Source organism: Podarcis liolepis, assembly GCF_965112155.1.
Source record: "Podarcis liolepis genome assembly, chromosome: 1".
In the NCBI taxonomy this organism is placed as follows: Eukaryota; Metazoa; Chordata; class Lepidosauria; order Squamata; family Lacertidae; genus Podarcis; species Podarcis liolepis.
Window position 1 is genome coordinate 44602781 of NC_139554.1, and position 10693 is coordinate 44613473.

Here is a 10693-nt window from a genome sequence, read left to right on the forward strand (position 1 = left end):
AGGCAATGGTGGAAGCATGCTGGATGCAGAATAGATGGGAATGTGTACCCAGTCCAAATATGCCTGGTCTAAAGCATCATTGTATCAACAATGCCAATACACAGATAATAGTTACACTTAAAATATCTTGCTGGTTCAGTTGAAAATTGTTCCAATTAACCAATGTGCCAAAAGTTAGGCTTATTTTGCGTGCTCGACTGCCAGGTTTATATAAGTTGGTTTTACTGATTTATGTATCATTTTTCTTTATTTCTCACCACGTTTGTTATATCATTTCATCTATTCTGTTTTATATTATGATGATTTATGGCAGTCGTTCCCATATTTTTCTCTTCCATGGACCTCTTGAAAAATGCTGGGGGTTTTGGCATGTCTCTTATTGATTTTTAATTGCAATGTGCTGTGGTAGATGCAGCATGATTTATAGTTGCATTTTTACATTCATGCCACGGAACAGCTGAAAGTAGCTCATGGATTTGCATGTCCTCTAGCTAGGATTATGTATTCAGTAGTTCACTTTAATTGCATGAAACTTGAATAATTTCAGCCAGGGCTTGCCAGCATCACCTAGGGTTGCCAGGGATGCAGAACGCTGCCTTACACCAAACCAGGACTTTGGGTACTGAATTCAGTATTGGCAACATCTGACTTGTCCTTGGAAACTTCCCAGGGCTTTCTTCATTTGAAAAATTAGCAATGGAGGTGACACTTCTAGCACTATTGATCTCTTAAGAATACTGAAATGGCAACCATAGAGAAGGGCTGGGTGTGTTTTAGGGCACAATCTCAGATTATACTGGGCTTCAGTGAGAATCCCCTGCATCAGGGCTGGAGGACCTGTCGCCCTCCAGATGTTGTTGGCTGCCATCTCTCACCAGCAACAGTCAGGGATGATGAAGGCTGTTGTTGTAGGCAGCATCTGGAGGGCCACAGGTTCACTGTCCCTTCCCTGCTGTGAGCCAAGCAAACACCGTAATTCTCTCCCAGAATCCTCTGGAATGTGCAGGGATTCTGTAGTAAAAAGCACAGGTGTTAAATATATATATAGAAACAGTTCCATGACATGAACAAGTTTGAAAACCACAGTACAGTGGTACCTTGGTTCTCAAACGCCTTGATACTCAAACAACTTGGAACCCAAACACTGCAAACCCGGAAGTAGGTGTTCTGGTTTGCGAACTTTTTCCGGAAGCCCAATGTGCTCCATTTTGAGTGTTATGCTTCCAATTTGAGTGCCACACTTCCGATTTGAGTGTTACACTGAGGTCTGTCAGTTTTTGCTATTTATTTTGCGTTTGTGTGGCTCTTTTGTTTTCTTTTTGTTTTTGTGACTCTGTGGAACCCAGTTCAGCTGCTGATTGATTGATTGTGTGTCTGCAGTACATTGTTTATTGCTTTCATTTTATGGATCAATGGTCTCATTAGATAGTTAAAATTCATGTTAAATTGCTGTTTAGGGATTAATCCATTCTGCATTACTTTCTATGGGAAAGCGCGCCTTGGTTTTGGAATGCTTTGGTTTTGGAACAGACTTCCGGATCAGATTATGTTTGAGAACCAAGGTACCACTGTATTAACACACTGACACAAGCTTCACCAGCTGAACATTACTTCATCAGAATGGGAGGGTGAAAATTAAAGTTATGTTAGCTTAAACGAAAGACATTTTTATTGAGTAAACAGTGGGTTTGTCCTATTACATGGTTCATTAAATGAAAAAGTATGTAAAGCCACTTCTGTTTTACTACAAAAATTTCATGGCAGGTGATGATCACCTGTTGTTAGTGCTACATTTTACATTGACTGATTATGATGATTAGGAGTCATTCCCGCCTGCTTTATGTGTAATAACATTATCAGAGTTTGCAATGTTAATGTTGCAAATATATCTGAATCACTCTGCAGAGCTGATGGAGTAACTTCAAATGCAAGTGTTAACAAGCATACCATGCAAACCATACAACAATATAATGAGACGGGATTTGCATCTTGGCCAGCATCCTACACTGTAGGGAGGTATCTCATATCTAAACTATCTCATATCTAAACAAACCTGATGGATATGTTAGTATGTCACATGCATAAAGCAGGAAGTCTTGGCATGCACAAAATCAATGGGAAAATTAAATGTACTACAGAACAAAATGGCACGTAAACAGTCACATTCTTATTCTTACAACAAATCCAGAAAAAAATACATAGAATAGAGGAATGTGACCATACTTCATGGGAAAAGACTGGTGAATTTTGAGGAAAATAATCAGGCAAAAACAAAGTTTCATAGAACAACGTGACAAAGGTGGGATGGGCCCTTTACTCATCGACATTGTCACAATATTACTTTGAAGATGCCCAGACTTCCCTGGTACACTTTTTCATCAGAAACAGAGTTTTTGAGGTAGATTCTCATGAAAATATTCCTGCCAGTCAAGTGTTTTCTCCTTGGTTTAAGTTTTAATGAGGAGAGATCAGTATTTTCAACAGTATTTTCTAGACCTAGCTTTCGTTGCCTTAGAAAAGTGTTCACTGCCCTGTGTTTCCAAACAATGCCTTCAGCCTTTCTGAAGGGAAAGTATAAAGGGGATTCCTAATGCACAGCGAGCGTTTGTGTTATCGAGGAGGTGAAAGATGTCATACATTAGCGTTTGCAGTGTCCCTTGTATAGAGATCTCAGAGTGCATTTTTCCAGAGACCTTTTGAGAACAAGAGCTGACTGGACCCAGAACCGTAGATAGATGATCTTGCATCCCTGGCAGAACCGTCCAGATTTCGCTCCTAACCTCTCCTCCACTCCCCCTTCCACCCATTCAATTCACCCTCTATTTAAAACCATTTCTTATGAGGCAATAATAGATATTTATGGACATATTTTTAGCTGATTTTTGCCCCCCTCCTTTGCCTGCACCCGTGGCCCTGACTGGACCCTAACAGATATGACTTGTGATCTGTTGGCAGACCACAATAAAGCCATTACAAGCAAGGTGACAACCACTTTTGCAGTAGCTCTCCAAAAATTTGCTTCTCTGGTGTTTGCCCTAGCAGGAATCTAAATCTGCTACTAATTTTTGGATTGTAGGTATCTGTACTCTCCATATGCTTTGCATAAGACACAAATAAAATCACTCTATCCATCTAAACTATGGAATTCACTGTCACAAGTCAGTTACAGTTAAATACATTCTTCTGAACAATGATCTCGAGGTTGGCAGAAACAGCATTCTTCAGCCACCCAAGGCCTGGTTAAAGCGGATGTTCTACAAATTCATACTGAAAGTTAATAATGGTGCCAACAGGCGCACTTCACCGGGGATGGCATCCCACAACTGGAGAACCACCACTGAAAAAACCCTGTCGTGGGGCAATGTCAGCCAGACAGCTCCCAGTGGTCACACCACTTCTGAGCTTGGGAGAAGGTGTTCTTTGGTATGCTGCTTCCAGGGTTAAGCAGCTTGCCCCCTGAATATCTGTTGTGGGGAATAGGAGTGGTAGAGGGTTATTGTCTTCACATTTTGCTTGTGAGCAACCCAGAGGCATCTGGTTGGATGCTATGGGGAAAGGATGTTGAGTTAGATAGCCTTTTGGTTCTTAAATGACTAGCATACTTGTCCCACTAAGAATTATGGTTTGACTGTTATACTTTCCTTCCTATCATTTTAGGTGCCTCATAATTCCAAGTTCATGAATTCCAATGAGTCATTGGTATAAAGGGATATCCTGCACCTACACAGAGGCAATTTAGCGGAGGGAGAGGTTAGTGACATGAAACAAGATTTCAAACACATTAATTAGTTGCTATTTGCAATGTATGTCATGGCAATTAACTGTTCTTTTAAAAAAGATTTTTCAAAAAGGCAAATTAGACCTGAGACACTGTCAAAAGGAGCAGCACAGTCTCCTGCCTAACCTGGATTAGGTTATGATAGTAATCCATTACAATGAATTCAAACTGAATGCCATTCTTTTTTAGAAATATTTCCTGCTAGATAAGGAGAATTCTACTGTGGCCCTATTGACACTATACAGTGGTGCCTCGCAAGACGAAATTAATTCGTTCCGCAAGTTTCTTCTTCTTGCGAGTTTTTCGTCTTGCGATGCACGGTTTCCCATAGGAATGCATTGAAAATCAATTAATGCGTTCCTAGGGAAACCGCCTTCAGACCAGGTCCGGGGACAGTCTGTCCCCCGACCTCTTCTGAAGGCTGGGGGGGGGGGACAAGGGCTTTTCTTCCCACCCCCAGCATTTTAAAAAAACCCGGGACAGCGGAGGGCTTCTCCGCTGTCTGGGGCGATCTTAAAATGCTGGCGGGCGGCATTTTAAAATCGCCCCGGGACAGCGGAGGACTTCTCCGCTGTCCGGGGCAATTTAAAAGCCCCTGGGAAGGCAGGCAGGGGGGACAAAGACTTTTGCCCCCCGCCAGCCTTCAGAAGAGGTCCTGGACCTCTTCTGAAGGCTGGCGGGGGCAAAAGTCTTTGCTCCCCCCGCCTGCCTTCAAAAGCTGTCCGGCCAAGGCTTCACGGACCTCTGCCGGCATGCTGAAGCCTGCGCGCGCTGACATCAGCGCACCCAGGCTTCGCGGACCTCTCCTGCCTTCAAAAGCCGTCCGGGATAGCGGGAAGCGCTTCCCTGCTATCCCGGACTGCTTTTAAAATGCTGGCGCTGGGGAGCAAAGCCTTTCGGCCCCCGCCAGCCTTCCTGGACCTCTTCTGAAGGCCGGAGGGGGGGGAAAGGCTTTGCTCCCCACCGCTAGCATTTAAAAGAGGTCCCCGGAGATTTCCCTATGGGCTTTCGTCTTGCGAAGCAAGCCCATAGGGAAATTCGTTTTGCGAAGCGCCTCCAAAACGGAAAACCCTTTCGTCTAGCGGGTTTTCCGTCTTGCGAGGCGTTCGTCTTGCGGGGTACCACTGTACATTTAAGGCAGTATCATACCAATTTAAACAGTCATTAATCCAAATAATCCTGGGAACCTGGGAGAGATCAGGGGACACTTGTGGGTGAGTGGTTGCTGCTGGTATAAATACTTAAATGGTAAAGGTAAAAACAGGGACATGGGTGGCGCTGTGGTCTAAACCACAGAGCTTCTTGGGCTTGCCAATCAGAGCGTTGGTGGTTCAAATCCCCACAATGGGGTGAGCTCCTGTTGCTCTGTCCCAGCTCCTGCCAACCTAGCAGTTTGAAAGCACGCCAGTGCAAGTAGATAAATAGGTACTGCTGTGGCGGGAAGGTAAACGGCTTTTCCGTGCACTCTGGCTTCCGTCCTGGTGTTCCATTGCAGCAGAAGCAGTTTAGTCATGCTGGCCACATGATGCAGAAAGCTCTCTGTGGACAAACACCAGCTCCCTCGGCCTGAAAGTGAGATGAGCACCGCAACTCCATAGCTGCCTTTGACTGGACTTAACCGTCCAGGGGTCCTTTACCTTTTACTTTAAATACTAAAATGCCTATAAGCATGTCAAAGTCTCAGATCCTTTTTAGCTCAAAAAGAAAAAGATGACTGACATGTGTTGACAACATTGTTATAGTTAGGGCTTTTGTGTGTGATAATGGGTCAGTGTGTCTGGCTGTTAACCAGAAGTTTGGTGGTTTGAGGCCACCGAAGGACGGCTGTGAACAGGATTCCTACATTTCGAGAGGTTGAACTAGACAACCCTCAGGGTCCCTTGCAACTCTATAGTCTATTATTCTTTGATTCTGCAATGGACCAGTCCACCATTTTCCATGGCTGAGTTGCCTGTTTATTATTTGTTTGTGAAATTAATATTCCACCCCTCATCACATGTAAGCTCAGACTAGCTCATGACAATTTACTGAATAAACAATAAAAGGGACAATATAATATACTTCAAAATGCAACCATTCCCAACCAATTAACTCTCAGGCAAATAATGATCCTTTCAGAAGATCTAACAGAAAGGGAGAGTCTTCAGTTGATCCTGAAAAATAGTCAAAGTTGGTTCCGCCTTCAGTGATGAGGGTATTTCAGAACTGTGGCATTATCACTAAGCAAGCCTTCCAGGCAGCCACATCTCCTCTTCTGCATCCAGGGAATTATCCTTGTATACACCTGTATTTTTCCTTCTCATACCAGCACTTCACATTAGACAACCTGCATGTATGTGTGACAGAAGAGCTAGCAGAAGTACAATTGGCAGTGGGTGAGTGGGATGGAATATTGGATACAGTTAGAAGGAATGACTGAGTCTTGGTTGGGAAACGACAGCCATAGTGGGGAGAGTGGGGCTGTGGGAGACAGAGAGGCTGAGGGGATATGAGGCAAGAGGGATAATGAAAGCATCTGTGAGAGTTAAGATAGCTGTTATGAAGAAGTGTGGAGGGAAAATAGATCTTACCCACGTGTGGGTAATTAACAAAAGAATCATCTGGGTGCCTAGATTCAAAGCATGGGACTTTGCACACTCTCCAGTGGGACAGAGCCCCAAGCAGAGTTAAAAACACACTCAAAATTAAGCAGCAGTTTAGCATGGAATACTGGCTATTAGACCCTTTTCATATCACGATTAATTTCTTACAGCGCTTGTCCCCCCCCCTCTCTACCCCTCTTGCAATGAACAGATCACAAACTGTACAGTTTAAAATGCTTTATTTACTAAATCCAAAGGTCTGATTCATGCATTGTTCCATGTAGCAGCAAGGAGAACACAGGTAGAATACTCTTGGGTACAAACTGCAGAGCATGGTTTCAAACATGCGGTTCAAACATTGGAGCAAGTTCAGATGTATCTGTCCTGGTCAGTTACATGGCGTGGAGAGTGTGTGAGAGGAAGAGAAGTAGCTTCATTTCCTCCCTCATGAAGGTAAGGGGGTGTGACCTAGCTGAGTCTAGGAATAGACCTCTCTGGCCTTAACCCCTTCATGCACATATTCAAGCATATATTCATAGTTACGTTTGACTGCAATTTCTCACAAGTAGGGCAGTCAAGTATGTTATGTCGGAACACCAGAGCAACTCTCTATATAATGACTCCTTGTTCTGGAAGTTTCTTAATTAAGAACAAGTTTGCGTTTTAACCATCGATGTTCTGGTCTGGCTGGATTCCTTTGGGTGGATTCCAAAGAAAACAATCTCACACCACTTATCTAGTGTAGATGTAGGAATATAAAGGGAGAGTCCTACTGCTCTCTACATGGCAGTAGGTGGTTGCTGGCATCCGTCTGTCTCAAGAGACAATGGAAGAGTGTGCTATCAGCAGTAAAGGCAATCTCTTTTCTTTTCTTTGCTGCCTAGTGCAGTAGACCAGTCCACTTGTCAAGTGCTTCTTTGAGCTCCCAGAACCCATTGAAGCAGGAAGACAGCGATAGGTCAGCACCTTATTGATTGGGGTAGCTGACCAGTGAGGCACAATGATCTCTCCCATCATCAAAATCTACCATACGCCTATCAGGTTGAGATTATAACTTGTAACTGTTGTTTCCTATGTTGTTTTTGCTGCATTAGCAGCACTGAATGACCTCTCCTGGGGCCCAAGACTGGACAGTTTGCCACCACTCTGGATTTGTGAAGGGTTTATTCAATGGCCTTTTCTTCTCCACAAGATGTTCTGCAAGGCAGCAAAGGGAGATTATTCATCAGGGTTTACTCCTGAAGTCTCTCTCACAGATAAGTATAGCCACAGGGCAGTGGAAAGTTAGGATCAGTTTTCCTTTTCCTAGATGGGCTATCTTCCCAGGTTGATGAGGCCCACCTGCCCCTCATTTCCCTGCACAGCACATTAAGTTGTTAATTTCCCTCCTTGGTATTATGTTGCTATAAATGCACCACAGTCTACAAGCATTACCAGCACAGAAAGAAACTGCTTTCCTTCAGTATTATTTATTCGGTATCACAGTAAAAGTTCTACTGAATTATGAAATTATTTGTCTGCAAAATTTCAAACATTTCAACAGTAACAGGCATTTTATTTCAGTTGTCTGCAGTAGAACATTTGATGGTGCACTGCCCTCTAGAGGCTATTCTACAGAATAGAAAAAGAGCGGGGAAACCCAACAGAGGATTTATGGGCTAAGCCTGTGTTGTGAGCTTCTAACCACCACTTTGCTTACTTTCAAGCCTGGCAAGTTTCTAACAGCACACTGGCTATTCTCCATGTTTCCCCTCAACACCACCAGGTGAAAACTCAAGGTCACATCCTGCTTCCCTGATATTAGACCACTTTTTTCCAATTCCCCAAGAAAACAGAAAACTATTGACAGAGCAAGTCTGTCATGTTCTCTCTCTAAAAGTTTCAAACTGGGAAAATATGTGTAATCATAAGAAGCAATGATGGTAAAACCACCCAAGGAGCTCGCTGGTGTGGGTGGTATACAGATGTAATAAATAATATAGAACTAAACCATCAACAGAGTGATATTAGTTTGTGCATGAGCTGCCAGTTGGTGAAAGCAGCTTGTGCTTTCAGCTTGTCCCTCCTTCCTGCCAGTCAAGGAAGCAAGGAAGCAGCAGAAAACTACAAATTGGCTTAGCAGTTCATCCAGATATTTTGAGGGAAATCTGGAACTCAGGAGAGTAGCTGAGGTATTGGCTCAGTACTGCCCAGAAACAGGCTGTGGGGAATGTATTAGCACGTTTGCTCAGAAACATCTTGCACTGTTTTCAACTGGGCATATCTAGTTAGTAAATTGCATTTGGAATTGAAGCCATATTATGACATTCTTTCCCTAGGGAAATCCAGCAAGCCTTGCTCTCTTGAAATCCAAGGTTAAGAACAGTTCTATCTCATAATCTCTTGGCACCATACTCTTCCTGTTTACCCCTTCAGAGTTTCTAGATTGTGGCTGAACTGATTTTTTTATCATGGCAGCCTTGTGTAAAAGAAAAAGAAAAACTCAGACACCGTTTTGAGGTCAGTAGCAGCCTGCAAGTTTAATTGTTAATAAATAATATGCTACCAGTTCCCTGAAGAATCCCTCCATATGTAAAACTACTGGAGGAAAAATTATTGCCTTATATTGATAATTTACAATCTGTTTCATAAAGACAAAAGTGTACTTGCTTCAAAAGAGGCACACAAATATTTAGCCAATGATTATTCAGAATTTAAAACTTTAGCCAAATGAATTGTATGCTCATAGATCTATAGTTATGACACATAAATTACTAAGATGCAATTAAAAACTATTATTTCAGCAAAGCATTATTTTTAACTTCTAACTGTAGTTAGCATTTGAGAAATTCACATTTGATTTCAAATTCATTATTTGCTTTCCCTGGCCTATAAGATTGCCCCCTGCTTTATGTGTTTGAATCCCCTAAGTCCTGTTCAATTTGCTTTTATATTGCTGTTATATTGGTTTTAGGCTGCATTTTTCTTAATGATACTGGGTTTGAAAGAAAAAATGGGATGGGGAGGAGTGAGGAATGCACTGCTGAGAGAGTCTAGATGGAATTCAATGCCGTGCTCTTCCAGTCATTCTGTCTGCACAAGTATTTCACCTCTCTAGACAGAATGATACCCTCACCTCTCCTCTCCGCCCAGGTGCGCTGTTCTGGATGTTCTCCCACCATCTTCTTCAAAATCACAGCTAAGGTTACGGGCACAGGAAGGAGTGGGGGAGCCCATTTCTGCAAGCGAAAGTCCTTGTGCTGGGCTTCCACTGACAGGGATGCTTAGGCGACTCCCACCCGTTAAAAATATTCAGCAGGCTATAACTACATCTAAATAAATACATACATTTTAAACCAGTGCTTGCGATTCTATAGTGCAATTACAGTGGTACCTCTGGTTACGAACTTAATTCGTTCCGGAGGTCTGTTCTTAACCCGAAACCGTTCTTAACCTGAGGCGCACTTTCGCTAATGGGGCCTCCCGCTGCGGTCGCACTGCTAGCGCGCGATTTCTGTTCTCATCCTGAGGTAAAGTTCTCAACCCGAGGTACTACTTCTGAGTTAGTGGAGTTTGTAACCCGAAGTGTTTGTAACCCAAAGTGTTTGTAACCCGAGGTGCCACTGTACATAACAGGAGGCACAGGGAAGTCCTGAGTAACAGTTAAGTCAAATTCTTTTAGGTTTCCAGAGCAAATGGTTTGCAAACTACTGGGCTACATACATTTTCAAAGTGCAGTAAGACTATTTTAAGCTGAGGTAGCCAGTGAAGATTCGTATAGTTAAAGCTATGGTTTTCCCAGTAGTGATGTATGGATGTGAGAGGTGGACCATAAAGAAGATTGATTGCCGAAGAATTAATGCTTTTGAATTATGGTGCTGGAGGAGACTCTTGAGAGTCCCATGGACTGCAAGAAGATCAAACCTCTCCATTCTGAAGGAAATCAGCCCTAAGTGCTCACTGGAAGGACAGATCATGAAGCTGAGGCTCCAATACTTTGGCCACCTCGTGAGAAGAGAAGACTCCCTGGAAAAGACCCTGATGTTGGGAAAGACACAAGAAGAAGGGGACGACAGAGGATGAGATGGTTGGACAGTGTTCTCGAAGCTACCAGCATGAGTTTGACCAAACTGCAGGAGGCAGTGGAAGACAGGAGTGCCTGGCGTGCTCTGGTCCATGGGGTCACGAAGAGTCGGACACGACTAAACGACTAAACAACAACAATAAAGCCAGTGAAGATAAACTAATCTGTGGAAAACATAGCACATTATCATTCATATATTATTATTATTATTATTATTATTATTATTATTATTATTACTATTATTATTATTATTATTATTATTATTATTAT